Consider the following 27,613-nt stretch of genomic DNA (forward strand, 5'->3'; position numbering starts at 1 on the left):
CACGTCAGGTGGCCCTTCTTTGGAGTTTGTGTTTCTGTGTGATGGAGCTGGACTCAGATGTGATCTCTTTTCACAAGCCTTTCCTGTTACTTTACCAGAATTGTAGTTGGTACTGGGGTTTAAGATATACCCAGGGGATCTGAATCTCTGGACTGACCATATGATAGCCAGGCCCTGAGTCTCAACAGACTTCAGCTCCTACACTCTGGTTTATTGGACTTACCCCACTCAGCTAACATGGAGTTGAAGAATGTCAACCACCACACCATGGAGCCAAGAGGGCCTACAACTGAAAGCAGGAGGATTGCATCCAGCATCCATGTGGAATCTAAGCCCCCTCTTGACATAGATGTGGAGTGGACCCAACCAACCCAAGGTCCACAGGATGGAGGAATAGAGTATGGATGAGAGTGGACTTACTGATATTCTATTCATGAACTATTGTGGTTAGTAATCAAAGAAAATGTGACATTGATGTGGAAAAAGTGGCCATGGTGGCTGCTGGGTGTGGGGAATGGTAGGAAGAAATGAGATGTGGAGGCATTTTCGGGACTTGGAGTTGTCCTGGGTGGTGCTGCAGGGACAATTACCGGACACTATAGGTCCTCCCATGGCCCACTGAATGGAACGTGGGAGAGTGTGGGCTATGATGTGGACCATTGGCCATGAGGTGCTGCAATGCTCAGAGATGTATTCACCAAATGCAATGAATGTGTCATGATGATGGAGGAGAATGTTGCTATGGGGGGGAGTAGTGGAGTGAGGGGTGTAGTGGGTACATAGGGACCTCATATATTTTAATGTAATATATTAAAAAATGAATTAAAAAAATAAAATAAAGTAAAATAAAAAAGGGGGAAAATGGAAGGGACAAATGAGTTTATAAGGCTATGAGTCTCCAAAAAGAGCCAGGAGGTTATCAGAGGGATTGCCCTTATGCACACCTGAGCAGAGTCCCAGAGACAGATAAAGTAGATACAACACCAGGTACTGGTTCTTCTGAGGGCTACAGAGACCAATAGGTTCTATGGTTTTGGCAGATGGAGTTCAGTGCCATGACAGTTGGTCCTACTTTGGTGTTTGTGTTTCTGTGTGATGGAGTTGGACTCAGATGTCATCTTTGTTCACAAGCCTCTCCTGTTTCTTTTACCGGAACTGTAGTTGGTACTGGGGTTTAATATATACCCAGGAGACCTGAATCTCTGGACTGACCACGTGATAGCCAGGCCCTGAGCCTCAACAGACTTCAGTTCCTACAGTCTGGTTTATTGGACTTACCCCACTCAGCTAACATGGATTTGAAGAAGGTCAACCACCACACCATGGAGCCAAGAGTGCCTACAACTGAAAGCAGGAGAATTGCATCCGGCATCAATGTGGACTCTAAGCCCTCTCTTGTTACCAATGTGGAGTGGACACAACCATTCCAAGGTCCACAGGATGGAGGAATAGAGTATGGATTAGAGTGGACTTACTGATAATCCATTCCTGAACTATTGTGATTAGTAATCGAAGAAAATGTGGCATTGGTGTGGAGAAAGTGGCCATGGTGGCTGCTGGGGTAGGGAATGAGAGGAAGAGATGAGATGTGGAGGCATTTCCAGGATTTGGAGTTGTCCTGGGTGATGCTGTAGGAACTGTTACCGGACATTGTATGTCCTCCCATGGCCCACTGGGTGGAACGTGGTAGAGTGTGGACTATGATGTGGACTATTGACCATGAGGTGCAGTGGTGCTCTGAGATGTATTCACCAAATGCAATGAATGTCTCATGATGATGGAAGAGATTGTTGTTATGGGGGGAGGAGTGGGATGAGGGGGGTGGGGGATATATGGGGGCCTCATATTTTCTGAATTTAATATTAAAAAATAAAGACAAAAAAAGATACATACAAGAAGTGAAAACATTTTCACATGGAATCAGATTAGAGGATTTGGAATTCTTGCATAAAAGGATGTATATAGTACTGAAAAATACCATGCTGAGAGAGTTCTATTAAGGTTCTATGAAAAAGTATTTCTGGTAAGCGGACTTGGCCCAGTGGTTAGGACGTCCGTCTACCACATGGGAGGTCCGTGGTTCAAACCCTGGGACTCCTTGACCCGTGTGGAGCTGGCCCATGTGCAGTGCTGATGCGCGCAAGCAGTGCTGTGCCACGCAGGGGTGTCCCCGCATAGGGGAGCCCCACGCGTGAGGAGTGCACCCTGTAAGGAGAGCCACCCAGCACAAAAGAAAGTGCAGCCTGCCCAAGAATGGTGTTGCCCACACAGAGAGCTGTCATAACAAGATGATGCAACAAAAAGAAACACAGATTCCCGTGCTGCTGACAACAACAGAAGCGGACAAAGAAGACGCAGCAAATAGACGCAGAGAACAGACAACCAGGGCAGGGGCGGGGAGAGAAATAAATAAATAAATCTTAAAAAAAAAAAAAAAGTATTTCCCACATGCATTTTCAAGGGCATTAAAGCTACTCCTGGACTGGATTACTTTATGCAATATTTATAGTGTTTCCTACTGGTTGAATACTCAGTGAACACATGGAAAAAAATTCCTTTCATCTTGTGTTCTCTTTTAACATATTCAAAACAAACTGTATTGTTTGAACTATACTGTTAGTACATCTGCTAGGCAATGGAAGGTATAAAATTCATCATCAAATAATAGTAATGACCATCACCTGTTTTATGTTTTAAAGAGTTTACAACATTTTCCCACTATTTATTTAGTTCCATTCTCATACAACACTATAATTAAATTTGTAGCATTCCTTTTGTGTATATAACAGAAGGGAAAAATTGGTTTCAACGTGATAATACATGTGAACAAAATACAAGAAACTTCAGTTATATCTTATTTAATACTCAATTAGCTCTCTTATATTGCTCTCTCTTACTGACAAAGTGAGAACTGAGGATGTTAACATCAGAATGTTAAGAATTTTTACAAAGTCACAGAGATGATAAAGAAAGATGTAATCTGATCATAGATCTGTCTAAGCTATAATCCCTGCCAAATCCCACTACCTGAGCTGAGGCTTGGGAAATTTACCAGATTTTATTTTGATATAAAGTCACAAAATGTGAACGTAGCAGTGATTAAAAACCCACCATATATGTATGAATAAAAGTTGTATGAAAATGCACAATTCAAGAAACAAATACTCAATGAATACTATCATGTCTTTTCCACATAAAATCACACTTCACAAATGTAAAAAAAACAAACACACAAAATAGATACATACCTTCAAGGTGTAGAATATATCTTCTCACTTCACAGTGCCATCTGCAATCTTTGGATGGCTCCTCCAACCTCCTCTTCATTTTTATAACTATAGGCAGAATCAATATGATGAAACCCAGCATCAACAGCTAATTTGGTGGCTTCCTCCGCTTTACTCTTAGGAATATAGAGAAGTAACAAAGGCAGAAGTTGGAGATCCATTTGATTGACTGGAAGTCATGCCTCAAGTAGTGGCTTTCACCAGAATCAATCATTCCCCTGCTCTTGTTTTGGTTTTGCATGTAGGTTGATCAAATTTGAGCCAGTTTTCCTAGGATTTTCAATTAGTATTGAATGTTGGTCATCTGAAGGACTGAGTCCTAGGAAATAGGCATTGCTGTTCAGTAGCATTGAAGTTCCCCAAGAACAACCTCAGGGTCAGAGATTTGCTATACTCACAGGACTGAACATTAGTTGTATTAACAGGTATGATTTATTACATTGAATGTCTACAAAGCAAAATCAGCAAAGGGAAATGGTTCATATGGCAAAATATGGAGAAAACAATCACAAAAGTTCAAGAGTCCTCTTCCAGTGGATACAGAGAATATGCTTAGTTCCTCCCGCATCAATTATATTTTTTTTTTGGTATGAGATTATTTTGTTTGTTTGTTTTTGTCTTTTTTATTAAAGGTAAATAATTCACACAAAATCTTACATTAAAAACTTAAGAGGTTCCCACATACCCCACTCTCCACCCAACACCCACGCCCCCACACCACCCCACTGCTCCTCCCACAGCAACATCCCCTTTCGTCAGTGAGGCACTTTCATTGCATTTGGTGAATACACCCTGAAGCACTGCCACACTGCATGGACTATAGGTTACATTGTAGTTCATACTCCCCCTGGTCCATCCAGTGAGTTATGGCAGGATAAAACAATGTCCTGCATCTGTCCCTGCAATATCTTTCAAGACAACTCTAAGTACCAAAAATGCCCCATATCACACCTCTTTCTTCCTCTCCTGCCCTCAGCAACTCCAGTGGCCACCGTCTCCATATCAACAATACAATTTCTTCCATTGCTAGAGTCACAAGAGTTCTATAGTAGAATACCAGGGAGTTCACTCCAATCCATATTATATTCCTCCATCTTGTGGACCCTGGAATGGCGATGCCCACTCCACCTCTAAATTGTGAGAGGGCTTAGATTCCACATGATGGATGGATGCGATTCTCCTGCTTGCAGTTGTACACACTCTCGGTTCCCTGGTGTGGTGGTTGACCATTCTCACCTCCCCGTCAGCTAACCTGGGTACTTCCAACCAACTGGAGAGTAAGTGTTGCAACTCTGCTCAGGCTCAGGGCCCAGATGGTACATGGACTGTCCAAAGATTCAAGTGTCCTGAGCATAGACAAACTCCAGCACCAATCACAGGTTCAGTAAAAGTGACAGAAGAGGCATGTGTAGAGAGGTTACATCTGAGTACAATTCCATCACAGTCAGGAGCACAGTTTCCAAAGTAGTTTCCACTGGCAAGACAATGAGCTCAGAGCCATCTGACATGACCATAGAATCTGTCTCCATAGCCCTCAGGAGAACCAGTACCTGAGGTTGTATCTCCTTTGGCTGTCTCTCCAGCATCAAATTTTGGCAACACTTTGGAAATCTACCAATGAAGCTCACTACAGTCTCAATACCCTAACTTTTTACAGGAGAATTCCCCATATACACTCAGTCTGCCTACTGCAGAAAAAAATTCAGTTCCCTGGAAGGAAAGCAGATATTCAACATAAATTCATTGTTTGTACACTGTAGACACACTTAACCGCCCTTGTCAATTAGAGGAAAGGTACACATCTCCCAAAGTCCAAATTCCTAGACCAGTCACGGACAATCTTTTTAACAGAAAAGTCTAAGTATAGCAGTCTACCATGGTAATTCTTCCCTGCAACCAATCCAGTTGCATGACAAAATATTTATACCTTAGGAGTAAAAATATGCATTCTGAGTATATAGATTCACAGTAGAAATGAATCATATCTTGTTAGGGATTAGTGAAGTCGACATGAGCCTGAAAGTCTCTACCTAATTCCTTTAAATTTAAGTATATTAAAGAGGACAGTGAACTGAAGACTTGACCTTGTAAGACAGCATTTCCCCTGAGAGATGTCATATTTCCCTTTTAGGCCAAGTTTTCCAGGTCCTATCAAGAAGGAAATGGCACTCAGGCCAGATTCTCTTATTTCTTGTCTTGTGCTCAGCAACCTACCCTACTCCACAGCAGCATTTCCCTTCCATCACCCACTTTCAAGTCCAGGACTCCTGACACAGGAACTTCTCTTGACCATGTGTACTTGATATCATTCTTAATTACAATCAATCTCAATGCAGGTGATTGACATCAAACTTCCTGGCTGATGAGGTTCATTTCTTCTAAACAGCCATCCCAGAATAATGTGTAGATGACTACAGTATGAGACCATGAAGCACTGGCTGAAGATTGTCTCCCTTCTCCCTTTATCAGTAGAATGGGTCTAACCTGGTGAAACTGAATGGATCCCCAGAGTCACACAGGAACCGGGTTCTATGAAATCCCACCTGGACACACACCCTTCCTAGGGCTATTGCTATTTCTACCCTTGTACCCAAATCACTGCTGTTACCTCTTCAGGTGCATAGGTGACAAATACCGGTACAGGAATGAAGTGACCATCGTTTAGTTGCACACAATGACATTTGAAATCCATCACTTCTCACCCTGTGCTAGGCACACTTCTTCCCTCTACTTTCACCAGTTATGGATAACTCTGAGCAATGCTCTGACTGCCCTGTTCAAGTGTTAAGAAATAATGCGCTGGGAGGGGCCATGCATAAAAGCCACATTTCATGGAGTGAGATAGAATTGACATCATGTCATTTGGATTTCTTTTTTCACTAGAGTGTACCTAAGTTTATTATAGTACCTGATACATCATTAATCATTTGGGGGACTCATTTACTCTCTTCAGAATCTGCAATCCATTATCCTAAATTATATGAAGAGATTTCTTGACCATTTCATAAACTGAAAACCTCCAGATAACAATTAAGATTTTATCTTCCACATGAAGCCAATCCTTGATAATACATACTTCAAAACATTTAAATGTCTTATAACACACACAGCTATCAATGAACAGCCAATGAGCATTTTTCAGAAGTTCAGTCTCACAATCTAAACTATTAAATTAGAGAAAACTAAACTTTCACCATTTGCAGTTATTGTATTATTTGTTTTCTCCTTTCTTAACTTTATAATAAGGTTATGCAATCTGTAGATGGTGCAATAAAAACAGAGCCTGGCATGCAGCTCATTGGCATATAAATGTATAACAGGTTTTCGACATCATTTTCTTTTATGCAATCAGAGACTTTGAGTTATTTGTATGTCTGACCCAGTTACATAACTTTCAGAAAAGTATCATAGAGTAACTCTCAAAAAATGTAAAATTTATTATATATAACCTATGGTCTTTCTCAGGAGTATTCATAAGAGAAAATTGGAAACAAATAATTATAGAACTGGTATTGTGTAGATTAACTATGATTCATGAATACAAAGGAATATTACAGAGCCATCCAAATTAAACATATAACATGGTACTTATGAAAAATTTTAAAACATAGGGCTGAGGGCTTCTAATGAAATAACTTTAAAAAGCAGACTGCATATTTTATATACGATGATATCATAACATAACCTAACATGTTTTAAAGGAAGGCCTAGTCCTAGTGTTTACTTATAAAATGAGATAGTCTGTTCCTGGCAGAATTGAACAGAATGAATTTACTTGGCAGATGTCTAATAGTTTAAACCTTTATCTTTAAATGTCAATGCTCAACTGCCACAGGTTTTGTCTGCTGTCCTTAGTCTTCTTTATTACGTGACCACCCATAATAAAACCTGTGCTCGATCTCCCCAATTGGTTACAACATTTAGAATATATTGTCTCCTGACTTTCACTTCGGATGGATTTTCTGGACACTGGCACCATCTCTCTTCTCTCTTCAGCTCAGTAATTTTCCTCACAATCTGGATTTCTGCCTTCAACTAATCCGGGAACCTCCCAGTTGCCTAGATTTTGTCCAGGTCGCTCTTCAAATGGCCTGGACTTTGGACAAGAACGACCTGTTGTGCACACAATGCACTTAGCAAGTCAGTGCATGCTCTCAACAACCTCCAACATAGACCTCTGTGTCTCTTCTGTTTTTTTTAAACTCAGTTTTCTATGGACAGCATCCAAACAAAATGAGGTGATCACGATTTTCAAATCAAGAAGGCCAAGGGTGCCCTGGTCCCGCCCCCCACTCTCTGGTTCTGTCCCCCTCTGAGACCCCCACAATTTCTTAGTTGAGCCTCCTCCTGGCTCCCTGTCCTGTGAAGTCTTGTTGCAAGATGATCCTTTGCAGTGACACACTTAAGTGACTCCAGCTGTGAGGGGAATTTGAAGTCCACCTTGAAGCACAGTGAAAGCATCAGGTAAGACAGGAATAAATTATGACAAGAGACATATATTTATTTTTAAAGTAGTTTATATTAATCTATAAGAAAAATTCCCAGATTTGAAAAGATAATCCTGAACAGCTCACCTGGGCTCAAGTGTCTCCCAAACATGTATTCCTCTCAGTGAGGAGTTTCACCACATCATGGAGATACCACTCCATTGTGCTGGCTCTGATAGCTAGAAAAGGTTTCACTGTATTGTGCATGAAAATTTCCATTCACAGGTTCAGGTGAGTAAGAAATAAACTCAGTTCATTTTCTTGAAAACAGTTTAACTTTTCAAGCTTGATCATGTTAAGGGAATGTTAGTGGAAGACCCTGCTGTCTCAGAGACACAGAAATCAACCTCTGATCTGCATCCCTGATTCCACTGGGAAGTCAGTTTTCCCGTGTCATTTGGCCTCTTCAGGCCGAGTGGCTGTGCATGTCCTTTCTCACCCATGAGCTTGGAGAGGTTGCTCCAGGGAACAAACAAGGTTCTGCTCGCATATTAAAACACGTAAATGGGGATATTGAAGAGCCTCTGATGAAAAATCATCACATCATTGCACGAAAGTGCTAAGGATGGATGTATGGGAAACTGTAAGGAACAGAAGGCTCTTTTCTTGTTTTCCAGTCCATGGGGATTTTCTATCAGTCTCTAGTCTCTCAATGTCTAGAGCTTGTCCAAACTCAAACACAATAATATTGGCATTTCCAGGATAAGCAGGCCAGGAGAGCAGCCACTAAGTAATGAAGTTTCATGTGCTTTATTTTTCATGGTCACAGGCGTTTGAAGTTGCTCTTGTGTGCTTTTTGGCTGTACTTTTGATCTTATCCTCTCTGTCATGAGATAAGCCAGATTTCACAACATAGACAACAAGAGTTGTCAGATTACAGTATGGCCACTTGTCACTCCTGATCCAAAACCGACAATCTGCAGGAACATCAGCATGGTAGCACTGGTGGTACTGTCCCCAAACTGTGGGGGAACACGATTAGCTCACTGATGACATTGCATACAGTGGGCTGCACTGCAGCTGAGGAACCCAAGGCTATGTGCTTCCTGGCACACTCTGCAAGGACATGCAGAGATACTCATGCCCATGGCAGATGGCCTGCCCCAAAACCTGTAACCTCTCTCATGTCATTTCCTCAGGTTTAATGGGAAATTTGTTCCTCATCATAAAAAATTGAGGGGTCAGAATCTTAAGTACCAATTATACATACTACAGAAAATGGGGAAAGAGAATTTTGGCCTTCCTTTCATTCAAGTAGTTAAAATCACAACCTGTTCCCTTATTGTGTTTGTTAATTTCATAAGTCACTTTGACTAGCTTTAGGTGTTCAGTTGTTTGGTCAAACAAACTCTGGTCTGATTGTTACTGGGAAGCTATTTTACAGGTGGATTTATATCTATAGTCAACTGACAGCATCTTCAATTGTATACATCAATAATCAACAGAAGACAGTGGCCCTATTCAATCAGTTGTATGTCTTAAAGTCATCGGTGAGGTTTCAGAATCTATAAAGAATAATTTGCATCTTTTGAAGGCAGACATTTGCCTGCAGAATTAACCTTTACATTATTTGAAGTTTTCAAATTGCCTCCTGCTCTATAGAGTTTGCAGTTGCCAGTGCACACAGTTAATGAGCCAATTCCTATAATAAATGTCTTAATATATAGTACTTATTTATGTATGTATAGAGATGTTTCTATGTATGTGTGTTTATGTATCCTGTCAATATTTTGACTTGGAAACTTGGATCAATGAAGATTTTGCTCCCGAGAGTGGGTTTCTGCTATTACCAAAATCTAAAATTGTGCAAGTCATTTTGGATTTGGGTAAGAGATAGTGGTTAGAAGAATTTTAGGTGCTAAGAAAAAAGTCTAGATTGCTTTGAAGAAATGATTGGTAGAAATATGGATAAAGGTGCTTCTGGTGAAAGCATAGCAGGAAATGATGAATGTGCTATTGAATGCTGGAGAAACTGTGATCCATGTTGTGAAGTGGCAGAGAACACAGTAAAATGGAAGGCAGAACTTGTAAGTGATGAACTCAGATACTTATTTGAGGAGATTTCCACGCCAAGGTTTGGAGCGTGCTCTGGTTACGCCATGCAGATCCAGGAAGGATCTGTGGAAAGTCCTTTTCCTGATGTTTTGGACCCCCTTGAACTAAATGCAAATCTGTGAAAATTTGTGTGAAATGTCTATGCAAAGAGTCACCTAAAGCATGGACTGGCAGGGACAAAGACGGATGAATTGAAGGACGGCGACGTTAGGGCAGAACCTTGGCTGCAGGATGTCTGGATGGAAAACATCTCCTTGGGCCAAGAAAGAGGATCCAGCCATGCATGTGAAGAGTGATTCAATCCCTGTGCTTGGAAGGGGCATGCATCTGTTCCTGCCCTAATATGTGGGAGAGTTTGACAAAAGCCCAGTACTCAGAGAGTGTGGGTTCTATGCCCAGATATTGAGAGATAGTTCATCTACCACCCAAGTGCTTGGAAAGGGTGGGGACTACACCCCAGGTTTTGGCAGAGCAAGACCATACTCCTGTGCTCAGAGAGGGTGGATGTAAGCTTGAGCATTCAGGGAGAGCATGGTCACTACATCAGCAGGAAAGGTTAAAGCTGCCATTCTAGCAGACCCACAGAATAAACCATTGATCCACAGATAATTCTCATACCTTTAGATCTAATGGAGTTTGTCCCTCTGGTTTTCAGAAGTATTAGGGACCCATGATCCCTGTTTTCCTTCCAATTTCTCCTTTCTGGAATTAGAATGTCTATCCTATGCATATCCCAACATTGCATTTTGTTCTCCATGTTTCACAGGACCACATATAGAGAGGAATTTTACCCCAGGATGGATCGTGACCATAACTGATCTTGAGGAGACACTGTACTTAGAATTGCTGTAGAGTGGCTTAAGGGTTTGGGGATGTTGTGATGGAATGAATATATTTTGCATGTGGGAAAATAAGTCTTTTTGGTTCCAGGGTGTGGACAGTGGTTGACTGAGTTATGTAATTTGGAGAAACATGATCTCAATCTAATCCACACTCCTGTGGTTGAGAATGCACTGTAAAAAAGACCTCAAGAAAGTGTTATTTTTAATTAAGGTGTGTCCCCACTCGATGATAATAGGTCTTAAATCCTGATTCCTGGAAGTCACAAGCAAGGAGAAGACATCCCTTCATGATGAGGGAGACAAGGAACCTAGTAAATGTCAGCAAGACCCATGACTATCTACCCTGCAGGAAGCAAGCTTTCAACCCTTGAAACCATTAGCCAATAAATTCCTGCTTTTCTTAAAATATATATATGTATGTGTATATCTGTTCCCCTCCCTGTCTTACAAACATAATACTTAAATTTACACAGCAGTACTTAGGTTAAAAAATATCAAGAAGGCTAGTGAAGACCACATAAGAAATTTGCATCCCCTTCTTGAGAAAGGGTTAGTGAGTTCCTGGCTGTGCACAGGATAGGTGTACCATGTTTGACATAAGTATGATTTTGTGATCAACTTTATGTGGAGATTGTTTGTGGCAGGAGATGTATGTGGTAAAAGTTGACAAGGGGTGGACTGTAAACATTAGTCTTTTTTGTCATCTTCAATCAAGCACTAAATTAGGTGATGTTGTGAATCCTTTTGTGGATGTGGTTAACTTCTACATTCCATTGACTTTAAGTAAAGGAGATTATCAGTTATAATGTGGTGGGCCTTATCCCATCAGTTGCAAAGTCTTAAGAGTAAACATGATGGGAAACGGACTTTGGCCCAGTGGTTAGGGCGTCTGTCTACCACATGGGAGGTCCGTGGTTCAAGCCCCGGGCCTCCTTGACCCGTGTGGAGCTGGCCCATGCGCAGTGCTGATGCACGCAAAGAGTGCCGTGCCACGCAGGGGTGTCCCCCGCGTAGGGGAGCCCCACGCGCAAGGAGTGCGCCCCATAAGGAGAGCCGCCCAGCTCGAAGGAGGGAGCAGCCTGCCGAGGAATGGCGCCGCCCACAATTCCCGTGCCGCTGACGACAACAGAAGCGGACAAAGAAACAAGACGCAGCAAAAAGACACAGAAAACAGACAACCGGGGGAGGGGAGGGGAATTAAATAAATAAAAATAAATCTTTAAAAAAAAAAAAAAAGAGTAAACATGAGGTTTCCCTGTGTACTGAAAAGCCTGAAATCAAGAATCAATATTAGTGGTGCTTTTACATTTGGTAAACTGTGTGTTGTGTGTTATGTGCGTGTCTGTGACTCAAATACCTAAGTGAAAGTTCCCAATTTACTATGCTTGAAAGGAAATGGCCTGTTCCCTGGCCAGTCTATCCTCCTTATCATGGTACCTGGCACTCTGCCTGCCTGAGTAGTGGGCCTCAGTTTCCTATTAACTCATGGGTTTATGAAAAAAGACTATCACATCTTCTCATAGGATTCTGGACTCACTCCTACAATCTGTTATCACAGCTCTACTCCCATAGCCACTGCTTGTTCAGTCTGTTCCCAAGCGAAGTCTCCATGTCACCTTGCATGATGCAGTTTCCTGCTCCCTTAGGCTGTGAGTGTATGTGACTACTACACTCTTGCCCATCTCACATGTCCAGTGTTGGGTGTCATGCATTTGACCATTCTTATAATGCTCGGATGGGGACTCTTCTCTCTCAAACAGAGTGAAGAGGAGGCAAATAAGACAAATGGCATCATAAAGAAGATGTCAAAACAAACACCAAGGGCCCATGGTCAGGTTAAGTGACCTGCTCTTTGCTAAAAAATTGACTCTTTCATATGGTGAAAAGTTCCCTGGAATGGAACTGCCAAACATGGACTAGATGGGATTTTAGCTTCTGACAATTTCTATTGTCTCTGTCAGGTACTGGCATTTCCATCATCCAAGCTCCTGAAGTGAGAGCTATTGCTAATTGACTCTATCCCAGCCTAAAGTACAATCAGTTGCAGCCTGTGATTAATTGGAGGGCTACCAGGCTCCCATTGGATGGTCTTGACAACACATTCTAACCAGTTGGTGCTTGAGTCTCAAATACTGGGGAGTGGGTGATCTGGTCACTGTAGCTACCCTGGTGATTGTTACTGGCTTCCTGTGGCACTCTTTGAGAAAGTTCCCCAAGCTGTGGTCCTGGAGATAAAAACTTGCATGGTCGGTGGAAGGGAAGGAGGCCACCACCCCATAAAGAATTCGAAATCATTTCTTGGGTGCCATGTAAGAGTTGTTGTTTAGGCAAGCATTGCAACCTCTCCCAATCATGTGCTGTCCTTCCCTTGCTGTTTTGTGCACTCTCCTGACCTCAGAGAATATCACATACATAACCTTGTGGCAGAATGAGATTATTTTATGAATTCTCAAAAGAGAAAGACTATGTTTGTAAACTAATATATTCATCTGTGTATGATACCCTTCAATTGCGTCAAATTCAGTTGAAGGGACTTTGATTAGATTACCTGTTAAGGGTGCCATAGGGCATTTTATGGACACAGATAGGCAGTATCAATAGTTTATCTGTTGGCCACTTCTGCTTTACTCTTAGGAATCTAGAGGAGCAATAACAGCAGAAACTAGAGATCCATTTGACTGACTGGAAGTCATGGCCCAAGTAGTGGCCTTCACCAGAAGCAATCATTCCCCTGGTCTTGTGTTGGTTTTGCGTGTAAGTTGATCAACTTGTCCCTGTTTCCCTAGGATTTTCGGGTTTTGTATAGAATGTTGGTCATCCCAGGGACTCGTGAGTCCTGGGAAAATTGGAGTTGTTGTTCGTTACCATGGAAGTTCCCCAAGACCAACTTCAGGTTAGCCATTAGCTAGAAGTTCTCACAAGACTGAACATTAGGTGTATTCAAAGAATGATTTATTGCATTGAAGACCACAAAACAAAATCAGGAAAGGGAAATGGTTCATGTGGCAAGGTACAGAGGAAGCAATCACAAAAATTCAAGAGTTCTATTCCAGTAAAGACAGAAAGCACACTTGATTCGCCTAGCATTAAATTGGAAAAACTTCGGAAATATTGTGTTGTGGAAAACTGGCTTACCTATTAGTTGCTTCCTGTTATTGTAGAAAATGTTGTAAATTGCTTCCTGTTATTATAAATTACCTTATTGTAGATGTTGCAAATTGCTTCCTCCTATTGTAGAAGATGTAGTAAGTTGCTTCCTGTAGCAAACAGCTGCTCATTAGCTTTCAAATAAATACAATGTGGAAACTAGGGTTGAGGTTCTCAGTTACAGAAGCTGTTGAGTCCTCTTGTCCCATCTCTACCTCCTCTTTTGTCTGTTTCTCTCTGTCCTTTATTTCTTTAAGTTATACACCACCTTCCCTTCATACAGACCTATTGTGAGCTGATGGCAGCAACTGGCACCCAACGTGGGGCATGAACGGAAGCTCAGCAACTGGTGCCTGAACAGGGACCCAAGGGGAAGAAGAGCTTCAAGCTAAATTAAAGGTGCTGTCATGGTGCAGAGCCCTGAGTGGTTTAGAAGGCCTTCCAAGTCCTCGGTGAGTAAGGACACTCTCAGGTATTCTAGCAGGGTTATGATGGGAAACAGAGACAGTTCAACAAAATATCACCTATATGTCTCTCTCCTCAAACAACTCTTCAAGGCAGGAGGAGCCAAGGCCAGTGAGTCTTGTATTTTAGAACTTTTTCTATTGCTCATGGTTCCCAGCAGTAGGAAGTTTAGAAATAAAAGACTGGGAAAGAGTAGTAAAAGAGTTAGAAAAATTACATGTACAGGGTATCCATTCGCTGTTACTATTTGGTTCACTTGGATGATTATTAAATCTGTTTTGGAATCCAGAACCTCCAGTCATGCAGATGGAGAAACCGACACTGAAAACTGCACGACTGGGTCCCATTCTGAAGGTTAGAGCCACTTCATCTCCCACCTGGGGGTGAGTTAAAAATCAAGTCAAGAAGCTGAACAACAGCTGACCAAGAGCTCAGTTACATCTTATATCAGGGTTGAGTCCTTGCCTGATATGTATGCTTTGCTAGTATTCTTACAAAAAGTGTTTAAGCACACAAAAAAAGTTTATAGGCTAGAACGGCTTAAGTATTAACCAAAAGAAAGAAAGGAAGAAAGGACTGCTTTTGTGTTTATCTGTTTGTTCAATGTGTGTGTGGTAATTGTTTCAGTGTGTGTTGTAATGGTTTCTGTGACTGTTCATTGTCAGTGTATATTTTGATATCTCCAGATGGTGATATAATTTGATAAACAAAAATTGTTAAAAGAACTCTTTTCAAAAACAAATAATAATAAGTGCTTATATTATTATCTAAGTTTAAGGTGTTAATGAGATCTTTATAGTTGTAAGTTTTGATTAATAAAATGCATATAGCGGGAAACGGACTTTGGCCCAGTGGTTAGGGCGTCCGTCTACCATATTGGAGGTCTGCGTTTCAAACCCCGGGCCTCCTTGACCCGTGTGGAGCTGGCCCATACGCAGTGCTGATGCGCGCAAGGAGTGCTGTGCCACGCAAGGGTGTCGCCCGCGTGGGGGAGCCCCACGCGCAAGGAGTGCGCCTGTGAGGAAAGCCGCCCAGCGTGAAAGGAAAGAGCAGCCTGCCCAGGAATGGTGCCACCCACACTTCCCGTGCCGCTGACGACAACAGAAGCAGACAAAGAAACAAGACGCAGCAAATAGACACCAAGAACAGACAACCAGGGGAAGGGGGGAAAATAAATAAATCTTTTTTAAAAATAAATAAAAAATAAAAATAAAATGCATATAGCAAGTTGTAAAAGTACTGTGGTAGCATTCAGTGAGATACTGTTTTTCATAAAAGCAAAATAATCTGAATGAATACAAAATGTGCAAAAATTGTGTGAAAAGGCCAACAATGGACTTTTGCAGTTCTTCAAGGCTTTCTGCCCTGGCCTGATGGCAATGAATCTGGCTGCATAGAGGAAACCTGTGGTAGTGACCCTACTAAGAAACATCAGAGACAATGGTATCTTAAGGCCCTGGAATAGGCAAATACTTGGGACAAGCTCTAAGGCCCCTGCTACTCTGTCACATTACTAAATGTTGTTTGGTTGGGTAAGACAAAACTATAATCTCTGCTATAATTGATAAAGTACAATGTTTTCTTGTGTTAATAGAATTTGTAATATTGTTGAAATATTAAAAATCTTTTATCCCCTGCTAAGATGTGTTAATTAGGAAAGGTCCTTCATGGAAGTAGGAGGACCTCCAACAGGCTGCTTTAAAAAAAATAATTTAAAAGAAAAAAAAAGGGACAAGGTGGATATTGACCTAGCCTATGAATTGGATATGGCCAGCACCAATATTAGCTTTAGGTGGGGTTTGTGGCAAAGGCAACATCCTAAGCAATTGTGTGCAGCATAGGAAGCCCTGCTAAAAGTGAAAGGCTTAACCCGATAGTGTGTGGTTACTCTGAAGACTGCCATCCCTATTGAAGGGTGGATTGCAAATACTAAAAGCAAGACTAAAACAATGGACTTTTGTGAATCACCCCTATGGGGGAGACATCTGTGGAAGAACATCTGGGACACCTGCCAGCAGTGACAGGTAACTGTTGGTCATGTCCCTACCCACTCCTCTAACATCCTTCTCAGGACTGTTGAAGCAGATGCCTCATGAAGATCCAGAACCATACAATTAGACCTGGGAAGAAGCTTAGTAGCTCCACTGGAAAAATGAACATCATGAGTACCAGATCTTGTGGTGCCTAGCCCAGCAGTTCCAGCTGCCTGTTGTCTACCAGCAGTTGGTGAACATCATCCATGAGTGTCCGTCATGCTCACTTCAATGACTGTGACATCAGTGCCCTCCTGCTCTTAGGAAGGGCAAGATATGCTTTCACTGCTACAGACACTACATCAAGACTCTTATAACAAGCCAGCTATTGTTTTCTGCCTGGAAAATGAGTCCTCACAATGATGGACTAAGATAATTCAACACTGAGTTGTGGCCTCAGCTCCAGTGAAGATGGTAAGAGCAGGACCAAAGAAGGAATTGAAATTATGTGATAAGAGGTGGGGTAAGATGGTGTCTGGGTAGTTATACCATTGTCATCTCTCTTACAAATGATCGGCTGTGTGGTGACAGAGTCCTGCTGGAGCAGGCTGTTTCGGGAACCTGCAGGGCAGGAGGTGTCTGGACATCGATCTGCTGAGACTGCAGCAGAATTGGTGCTTGCTCAAGGTAGAACTGCAGGTTTCTAACAGTGAATTCAGAAGCCGTGGGAAGGTAAATCGCTTCCCCCTAGGGCTAAGAGCCACAGCATTCACTGAGAACTGCTGGTCATGGGGCAGAGTTTCCAAGCCCTGTGTTCCCCCAATGCGGGAACCCCAAGCCTGTGTCCCCTGAACCCCTGCGGCCCACATTCCACAGACCTACATACCCTGAGTCCACATTCTCCCATGCCTCTGTTTCCCTAGCCCAGCACTCCCAGAAATCCAGCATTGCCCTGCCCCTCCAGTCTCGGACTAACTCTGGGAGTGGGATGATTTAGGTGGGAGGTGCAGAGGGGCCAAGGAGTGTAGGTTCAATTTTCTGGTCTCCCCCTTTTAATGCATTTGGAGAAGCAAATCAGCCGACTTGGAGAGAGCCTAGGTAGAGAGGAGAGGTGAATCTGGTGAGAGAGCCCAATTTACCTAAATGCCCTGGGATAGGAAAATTATTCTGGGAGAAGATGGAGTCAGAAAATTAACAAACCCCCCTGTAGAACACCTAAGGGAAAGGGACAGTAGGACATGCTTTACAGGCTTCCAATAGCATATTTAGGGTTCCTCGCAAGGGCTGGAGCTCTTTCAAGAAATTAAGAAATCTCTCTCAAGAAACTGAGACATTATTTTCTCAGGTGATTTGGTTCACCAGGGACCCATTTGAATTTCATAGAGAAGCACTACACAGCCTTACTGCTGCCTTGGGGGAGAGGAAAGTGAGGAAGGGACAAGGGGGAATGTCAGACTCCTAAGGAGTTTATTCTATTGCAAAGAGGATTCTTTCCCTGAGGCCTTGTCTGGTCTTTTTTGTTGGCTTGTTTTCTTGTATTTCCTTCCTCTTTATCCTGCCCCCCCCCCACTGCCCTACTTTTTCTCTTTTTTTTTTTTCCCCCTTCTCTTTTCCATGCTCTGCTTTTTCCTTTTTCTTTTTTTCTTTTTTTGTATTAGTGCTGCAGGCAACATTTCTTATTTGCTGTGCTTCCTCATCCTTAATTTTGTCTTTTCCATGTGTACTAATTTTGGCTACCAATGTTATCCCCTTTCCTTTACAGCATTCTCTCCTCCATCATTTATTGTTTCTCTTACATTCCACCTCTCTTTGTTTAGCCCTCAATATTTCTGACTTTTTATCTCTAATACTTCTCATCTCTTTTCTACCATTTATTCACTCTTTATATTATTGTCCTTTCTTTTCTTTTTTCCTCTATCCTAACCACACTGACCTTTCAATTCATATTATATTCCTCCCCATATTCAGTTTACCATCTCATTTAGGTACTCCACTTTTGTAACCATACACAGCTTACATGAGTTCAATATCCATTCTCCTAGATCTCACATAGTTCTTCTGCTAACATTCATTATCAATACTACTGTTATATTTTTCTTCTCTTACCCCTTTTGGACCTAATATTTTCCTTCAAGGGAACTTAGCCAACAACAAGGAAGTAGAATAAGAAGAACAAAATGACAAAGAGAAGACTTAACATGCACACAAAAACAACAACCAAATGAGCCCCAAGACTAGGCAAAGAAAATAATCAACAGATAAATCCAACAAGATAAAATGATGACCAGACAGCAACAAAAAACTATAGACCATACCAATAATTGGGAAAACATGGCCCAATTCAATGAACAAACTAAAAACCAGGAAGAGAAGTGGAACATCAAACAAGTAATTAAAGCTCTCAAAACATGTATCATGGACCAATTCAATGAAGTGAAGGAAGAAATTAAGCATATTAAGAAAACACCTGGAAAGCATACAGAAGAAATTGTGATCATGCTCAAAAAGATCATGGATATGATGGAGATCAATAGCACAATCCAAGAAATCAAAAATACACTCTCAGCAAATAACAGCAGATTTGAAGAGACAGGGGAAAGAGTTAGTGATGTGGAAGACAGTACATCTGAAATCAAACAGATAATAGAATTAATTGATAAAAAGATAGAAAAAATCCAGCAGGATATTAGGGACAAGAATGACAACAAAAATAGCACAAAATACACGTTATAGGCATCCCAGAAGGAGAAGAGAAGGGAAAGGGGACAGAAGGAGTGTTTGAGGAAATAGTGGCTGAAAACTTCCCAAACCTATTGAGGGAGATGGATGTACATGTCCAGGAAGCACAACACACCCCAAACAACATAAATCTCAACAGGCCTACTCCAAGACATACATGTCAAATTATCCAATGTGCAAGACAAAGAGAAAAGATTAAAGGCAGCAAGAGAAAAAAGAACTATCACATACAAGGGAAGTTCCATAAGATTAAGTCCTGATCTCTCATGTGAAACCATGGAGGCAAGAAGGCAGTGGTATGACATAGTCAAGGTACTAAAAGAAAAGAATTACCAACCAAGAATACTCTATCCAGCAAAGCAAGCATTCAAAAATTATGGAGAGTTCAAAATATTCAGAGATAAACAGAAACTAAGAGAGTATGCCACCAAGAATCCTGCCCTTCAAGAAATACTAAAGGGAGTGCTGCAGGAGGAAAGAAAAAAACAGGAGAGTCAGAGTTGGAGGAGAGTGTAAGAACAACTAAAATTACAAAAAAGGGGGAAAATCAGACAACATATGACAAACACAAATCCAAGGAAAATATGGCTAATATAAGTACTTCCTTGAAAGTAATAGCGCTAAATGTCACTGGATTAAATTCACCTGTTAAGAGGCACAGATTGGAAGATTGGATAAGGAAATATGACCCATCTATATGTTGTCTACAAGAAACTCATCTTAGACACAGGGATTCAAGGAGATTGAAAGTGAATGGCCCCAAGAGCAACAGCAGAAATCAACAAGGAATGATGGTCCAGTGATGAGACCTTGATACTGATGACTATGCTTAGGAGCCTGTGTGCCTGAAATATGAACTAGGTCTAGAGCTGTAGGGTGCCTAACAGTTACCTCCTGAGAGCCTTCATGCTGCTCAAATGTGGACACTCTCTAAGCCAAACTCAGTATGGAAATGCATTACCTTCCCCCCAATGTGTGGATGTGACTCCTGGGGATGAGCCTCCCTGGCACTGAGGGATTACTACCAATCACTAACTGGAGAAGTAACTAGAAAGAGACCTCAAATAAAAGGGTCAACTCAGACCAGAAGAATATCTCAGCCTACATGTTAGATCAAGAGTTAAAACCTGCTCTTTGACCTTGAATAAAAAGGGGAAATGGCAAAGACAAATGAGTTGATATGGGGAAGAGTGTTCTAAAAAGAGTCGGGAGGTCATCAGAGGGGTCATGCTTACCCACACCTCAGGAGGACCCCAGAAAGAGCCAAAGTACATACAACCCTAGATACTGGTTCTCCTGCAGACTACAGAGATCCACAGGGTATATAGTCATGGCAGATGGATTTGGAGCTCTGAGCCATGTCAGAGGGCCCTACTTTGGAATTTGTGCTCCTGAGTGTGACGGACCTGGACTCAGATGTGACTTTTCTACACATGCCTCTTCTGTCACTTTTACTGAACCTGTGGTTGGCACTAGGGATGGTCCATACTAAGGAGACTTGAATCTCAGGACTGCCCATGTGCCAGCTAGGACCTGAACCTCAGCAGAATGGTGACTCCTAATCTCCGGTTCATTGGTCTTACCTAGGTCAGCTAACAGGGAGGTGAAGATAGTCAACCACCACAGCAGTGAATCAAGAGTGCCTACAACTGAAAGCAGAGGAATTGCATCCATCATCCATGTGGAATCTAAGCCCCCTCTTGATCTAGAGGTGAAGGGGACATCATCACCCCAGGGTCCACAGAATGGAGGAATAAAATATGGACTAGAGTGGACTTACTGATATTCTACTACAAAACAATTGTGATGAATAGTAGAAGAAATTTTAGCATCGAGGTGGAGAAAGTGGCCACAGTAGTTGCCGAGGGCAGGGAGAGGGTAGAAGAGATGTGATGTGGGGGCATTTTTGGGATTTTGAGGTGTCCTAAATGATATGGCAGGGTTAGATGCTGGACTTTGTGTGTCCTCCATAACCCACTGAATGTATGGGGAAGAGTGCAAACTACAGGGTAAACTATTATCTTGTAGTGCAGTAGTGCACCAAAATGTGTTCACAGAGTGCGATGAATGTGCCACAATGATGAGGGAGGTTGTTGGTGTGGGAGGAGTGGGGTCGGGGGTGGGGAGGAATACGGGAACCTCTTACATTTTTTAATGTAACATTTTTTATGTGATGTATATATCTTCAAAAAAAAATTTATAAAAATGGTGTGGTGGGGGGTGGGTTATATGGGGGAAAGAAAGAAAAAAAAAAAGAAAGAAATTATGTGGTAAACTTCCAGCTGCCCCACATTCCAAAATGGGGAAGTAACAATAATTTGTCATTGCCAATGCCTCAAACTATACAAATTGGGGGAAAAGAGGTCATTTTTGATCGAGAACTGGCCTATACAGCCTTGCTGGTAGGAAAATCTTAAGCCCATGAGAAATAAATCATCAGCTATTGGAAAGTTTGTACAATCTGCTGTAATTATGGATTATGTATAAAATGTTGTTCTCTGTTTTTAAATTGTTACTTAAATGATAAGCACACAATGAGCTCTTCAGGGTATGAGGCAGTAAGAAACCACCTCATCTGTCTTTGTTACTTTATAAAAACAAAAGGGGGGAGATGTGATGGAAAACTGGCTTACCTATTAGTTGCTTTCTGTTATTGTAGATGTTGTCAGTTTACGCTGCCTTTCCTTCGTGCAGATCTATTGTTAGCTGATAGCAACAATATTGTCTACCACCGAAGCTCACTACACACTCAGTACCCAGTCATCTACCAGGAGGACTGCTCATATGCCCTCTCTGCCTAGTGCAGAAAAAAAAAAATTTCAGTCCCCTGGAAGGAAAGCAGATATTCACCATAAACTCATTTTTTGTATACTTAAGACACACTTAACCACCCTTATCAATAAGAGAAAAGGTACACAACTCCCAAAATCCATGTTCCTAGATTCTAGCCAAGGGCAAGCTTTTCAGCAGACAAGTCTAAGTAGAGAAGTCTACTATGTTAATTCTTCCTGCAGTCACTCCAGCTGCATGACAAAACATTTATACATTTGAGTAAAAATATGCACTCTGAGGATATAGATTCATGGTAGAAATGAATCACATCCTATAAGGGATTAGTGAAATAGACATGAGCCTGAAAGCCAAAGCCAATTCATTGGAAGAAGATATAATTCTGGAGAAATGTGGTAAGAATTTATCTATCAACATTTAAGAAAAACTTTTAAGGGCTTTTCATAATGGACAAAAGAGAAATGAAGCAAAAATCTTTGCATTCATTTGTTGTTGACTATGTCTTTATTCAACAGTTACAAGGAATTAGATATTGAACTCCAAATTCTGCTAATTCTCCTCCATGTGCTTTTTCTTAGGTGTCCAGCATGTGGAGACTCACAAGGCTGAAGCCTCAGTGTTGTCCATGGACTGCCTCTTTCTTCACACCCCAGTGCATGACCTAGAAAACAAGCCCTGCCTGCTGTTTTTCAGAAAATCTGTTAAAATTTTCTGTCCACATTAGAAAAATGAGACTGAAAGGTAAAGTATATTGTCTATTTTCATGCTTTTAAGTAGTCTGAAGAAAAATTTGGAATGCAAATTTTCTGACATCCTTCTACTCATGGATGCCCACCCTCAGGTGAGAGGAACAACTCTACCTACTTCCTTTACACCTAAATATATTAATGAGGACAATGAAGACTTGCCCTTGGAAGATAGCATTTCCCCTGAAAGATGTCATATTTCCTTTTAGATTGAGTTTTCTAGGCCCAAAGGGAAAGGAAATAGTACTCTGTCCAGGTTCTCTTATTTCTTGCCTGGCACTCTGCGACCTACATCACACAGCAGCATTTCCCTTCCATCATCTAGCACACACTTTCAAGTCCACGTCTCCTCACCACATGAATTCTCTGGGCCTAGTGTACTTGGAAGGAGGAAAGATTTCTTCAACTAGAAATTGTACCAGGATTTCCTCATTGCAAACAGTCTCATACCAGGAAGCTGACATCAAGCTCCCTGATTACAGAGTTTTATTTCTTCTAGACAGCCATCCCAAAATAATGCGTAGGTGTCCACGGTATGAGGCCCTGAAGAACTGGCTATAAAGATTGTCCCCCTCTCCCTTTATCAAAAAAATGGTTCTAACCAGGTGAAACCAAGACAAAATGGATCCCCAGAGTCACACAGGAACTGGGTTCTATGACAACCCTGCTGGACAACCACCCTTTCTAGGGCTATTTCCATTTCCACATATGAACCCAAATCTGTACTGTTACCTCTTTAGGTGCAGAGGTGCCGAATCCCAAAACATGAAAGAAGTGACTGTCATTTAGTTTCACACAATGACGTTTGAGATCCATCACCTCCCACACTTTGGTAAACACACTTCTTCCCTCTAATTTCACCAGAGTTATGAAAATCAATAAGCAGTGCTGTGACTGCCCTGTTCAACTGTTAGCCAATAATGTGCTGGGAGGGGCCATGCGTAATAGCCACGTTTCATGGAGGGAGGTAGATTTGACATCATTTCATTTGGATTTCTTTTTTCATTAGATAGTACACTTAAGTTTATTATAGTAACTGATACAGAAATCAGTAATTATTTGGGAGACTCGTTACTCTTCAAAATCTGCGGCCCCTTATCCTAAATATTTGAAGAGATTGGTTGACCAATTCATAGATTTAGAAACTTCCAGATAATAATTAACTTTTTTCTTTTTTCTTCCCCCTGAAGCCCCTACTTGATAATATGTAATTTAAATATCTTACAACACATGCACATATCAGTGAACACCTAATGAGCACTTTTCAAATTTCAGTCTCAGTTAAAAATCGAAAGTATTAAAGTAAAAGAAAAATTAGCCTTTAACCATTTGCATTGATTGTATTTTTTTTTCCTTTTCTTGTTCTGTGATAAGATTATGTCATCTGTAGATGATGCAATAAAACCAAAGCCTCGCATGCAGTTCATTGGCACTTAAATGTGTAAGAGATTTTGGACATCATTTTCTGTTAAGGAACCAAAGATTTGGAGTTATTTGTATCTCTGACACCATTACAAAACTTTTAGAAAAATATCATGTAGTAACTCTCAAAAATGTAAAATATAGCTTATATAATGTATGATCTTTCTCAGCTGAATTCATAAGAGGGAAGATTGGAAATAAATTATTGTAGATCTGGGAATGGTTAGGATAACTATGATGCTTGAATGCAGTGGAATATTATGGAGCCATACAAATTAAACATATAATGTGGTATTTATGAAAAATGTAAAAATATATGGTTGAGGGCTTTTTATGTGATAACTTAAGAAGGCAGACTGCATATTATACCTACAAAATGATATCATAACATAGCGTAATATGTTTTAAAAGAGGGCAAGCCCCCTAGTGTTTACTTATAAAATGAGATAATCCTATTCCTGGCAGAATGAACAGAAAGAATTTACATGGCAAATGTCTAATAGTTTAACTTTTATTTCAAAAGTGCCACAGGTTTTGCTCATTGTCCTCAGGTTTTATTACTTTATTACTCCCTTCAATTTGCTACAAAATTTAGAATATGGTGTCTCCTGACTTTAACCGTGGCTGTGTTTCCCAAACTTACACCATCTCTCTTCCCCCTTGCGGTCACCATTTTTCCTGACAGTCTGGATTTCTGCCTTCAGCTAATCCTGGAATCTCCCAGTTGCCTAGATTTTGTCCAGGTCTCTCTTCAAGTGGCCCAGACTTAGGATGCGAACTACCTGCTGTGCACACAACACACTTAGCAATTCAGTGTATGCGATCAACAACATTCAACACCGGTATCTGCATCTCTTCCAGTTTTTAATTAACTCAGTTTTCTATGGACAGCATCCAAATGAAATGAGGTGATCATTATTTCCAAGTCAAGGTGGCCAAGTGTGCCCTGGTCCCTTCCCCTATTCTGTTTCTATCCTCCTCCCACACCTCTGCATTTTCAGAGTTGTGCCCCTTCCTGGCTCCTTGTCCTGTGAAGTCTTGCTGCAGGATGCATCTTTGCTGTGACACACTTAAGTGACTCCAGATGTGAGGGGAAGCTGAAGTCCAACTTGAAGCACAGTAAAAGGATCAGGTAAGACAGGAATAAATTATGGCCACAGAGACACATCTTTATTTTTAAAGCAGTTTATATTACTCTATAAGAAAGATTCTCATTTTCTCCAAAGATAATTCCAAAGAGCTCACCTGTGGCTCAAGTGCCTTCCAAACATCCTTTGGGGACTCATGTGGGCTGTGCCTCAGTGAGGAGTTTCACCATGTCCTGGAGAGAACACTCCATTGTGCTGGCTCAGATAGAGAGCTAGAAAAACTTTCGTTGTGTAGCGCATGAAAATTTCCATCCACAAGTTCAAGAGGGTAAGATACTAGCTCAGTGTTTGTTTTCTAAAAGTCAGATTTATATTTCAACCTTGATCATGCTTGGATAATGTTAGCAGAGGACTCTGCTGTCTCAGAGACTTGGGAAGTGTCTCTGGTCTCAATCCCTAGTTCCACTGAAGAAAGCCAGTATTTCTCAGCAATGTGTATTGAGATGCTTGGAAAAATTGATCTTGGAAGGAGAATTTATCCCTAGGAAGTGGATGCCTTAAATGAATGTATTTTGGAGTTTAGGATGGAATGGTGTTTTGTCTTTCGTGAACAATGAATGTGTATCCTTGCATAATAAAAGTTTCGGGAGTGAGGGGTGAGGGATAAGGGGCTGTATCCTCAAAGAGACAGAATTTAAATGCTTTGGAAAATGGGGAGATGGTGGAAGGTGCATAGGAGAAGGGAGTAGGCAAGAGGGCGGATGTTAAAAAAGGACCATTTTTGCCTTGGGACCAACTTTAGGAAAAAGAAAAGAGGTATTTAAGGGGATATTATAATGGTTTTCATCTGGTATCTAAGGAAATATACATCCATGGAATTTTAAGTAAATTCCATTTCACTAACTCTTGTGTCATAGATTCTGTTCTGTCTGAAGAATTAAACATTCCCACATATGAACCCCAAAGTGAGTGAGGAAAATAATTTTCATCATTTTGGATGGCAAGATTGTTTCCATAGAAATTAAGATAGTACTCAAATGTAAACAAGCCAATAGGAAAAAGAGAGAGCTCAGAAACAGAATATGGATACTTCATATATAATAGAGAGGACAATGAACATTTGTGGGAATACAGGAAATTTTCAGTCATTGGTGTTCAGATATTTGGATATCCATTTTCACATGCACACACACATATTTATATATAAACACATATATATATTTATATACTTATGTATAAATACACATATACTTGCTTGTGTAGTATTCTATGTGAATTCTAATTTCACACAACACTAAAAATCAACTCCAGGTGAATTAAAGATGTATATTTGAAAGGAAAGAATATAAATAATAGAGAAGAATATTGTCTGATGTCAAGGTATGAAAGTACACAATGATCATAAACCACATGTTTTTTGTTTTGTTTTTTTTAATTATTCATTTTTTTTAAATATTACATTAAAAAAATATGAGGTCCCATTCAACCCCACCGCCCCCACCCCTCACTCCCCCCACAGCAGCACTCTCTCCCATCATCATGACACATCCATTGCATTTGGTAAGTACATCTCTGGGCATCGCTTTAATGCATGATGAATTTGACTACATTAGAAAAGAACTTGGTTCATGAAAATATAACATAAAGAAAATTAAAAACTAAGCACAAATGAGGAGAAGATATTTCAACTAATGTGTGGCTTTGAAAGCAATTCTTCCATTCTCGGATAACTGCCACTGTCATAATGTAACTTGTGGGCTAAGTTAGCTAGAGGATGAAAAACTATGTGGAGGAGAGAGAAATCACGCTTACCAAACTCAAGAAGCAGAGCAGTCTGGCTGCTCTGAATTTGATGGCATTAAGAAGTGATCCCAAGCAAGAACAGAATTGTTCAGCTGAGTCAAGATTAATCATGAATGCAAAGTCATGTGTTAAAGGAATTTTTTTTTAATGCTAAGCACCTAAGTTTTGGGGGTGTTCAGTTACAAAGCTGTAGCTAATGGGACAAAGGAAATCTTTTATAAGTGAACGAAAATGCACAGCCTAATGAAACCCAGCAAAGTTAAGTTCCGTTAGTATTCAGAAAAATGAAAAATTCACAATGAGAGGCTCCACCTATTCTGCAGACAGGCCAAAAATGGAAAGGTTGGCAATATTTAGTGTTGGCTAAAACATGGAAAGAGGAGATACCGCATATGTGGCTCCCCAAAAATCACTTTAGATAAAGTTTGATGTAATTAAATGAATGTAAACCTCCTAATACTATATTTTCCAGGAGTTCCATTCCTAGATCTCAGAATATATCCAAGAAATACACTTGTACCAGGAGACACATGGAAAAATGTATCTAGAAGCATTATTCATAATGGCCAAAAAAAACCCACAAATAAACAAAAAACATCGCAAATGGTCTTAAGTGTTTTGATAAATTATGTTGTAGTCATCAAATGGAACACTATGCAAATGTAGAACTGAACAAAGTACAACCACATGCAATAACACAGATGATTGTTATACTTACTGTTAACTAACTGAAGAAAGTTGTAGAACAATACAGTTTGATTCCACATAT

General features: G+C 40.8%; 1 long non-coding RNA gene and 1 pseudogene across 1 annotated transcript; one reads left to right on the forward strand and one right to left on the reverse strand.

The window, feature by feature from the left end:
* Positions 1-5,979, reverse strand: part of LOC101439143 (aldo-keto reductase family 1 member C1-like) — a 31,849-nt pseudogene extending 25,870 nt beyond the window's left edge.
* A 1,647-nt stretch (positions 5,980-7,626) lies between these two features.
* On the forward strand, positions 7,627-25,896 carry LOC105744589 (uncharacterized). The gene is made up of 3 exons (XR_001117600.3): positions 7,627-7,751; positions 14,102-14,270; positions 22,364-25,896. It is a non-coding gene; the product is annotated as an uncharacterized lncRNA (long non-coding RNA).
* The last annotated feature ends 1,717 nt before the right edge of the window (positions 25,897-27,613 follow it).

This window comes from Dasypus novemcinctus, chromosome 20, assembly GCF_030445035.2.
Source record: "Dasypus novemcinctus isolate mDasNov1 chromosome 20, mDasNov1.1.hap2, whole genome shotgun sequence".
Taxonomy (NCBI): Eukaryota; Metazoa; Chordata; class Mammalia; order Cingulata; family Dasypodidae; genus Dasypus; species Dasypus novemcinctus.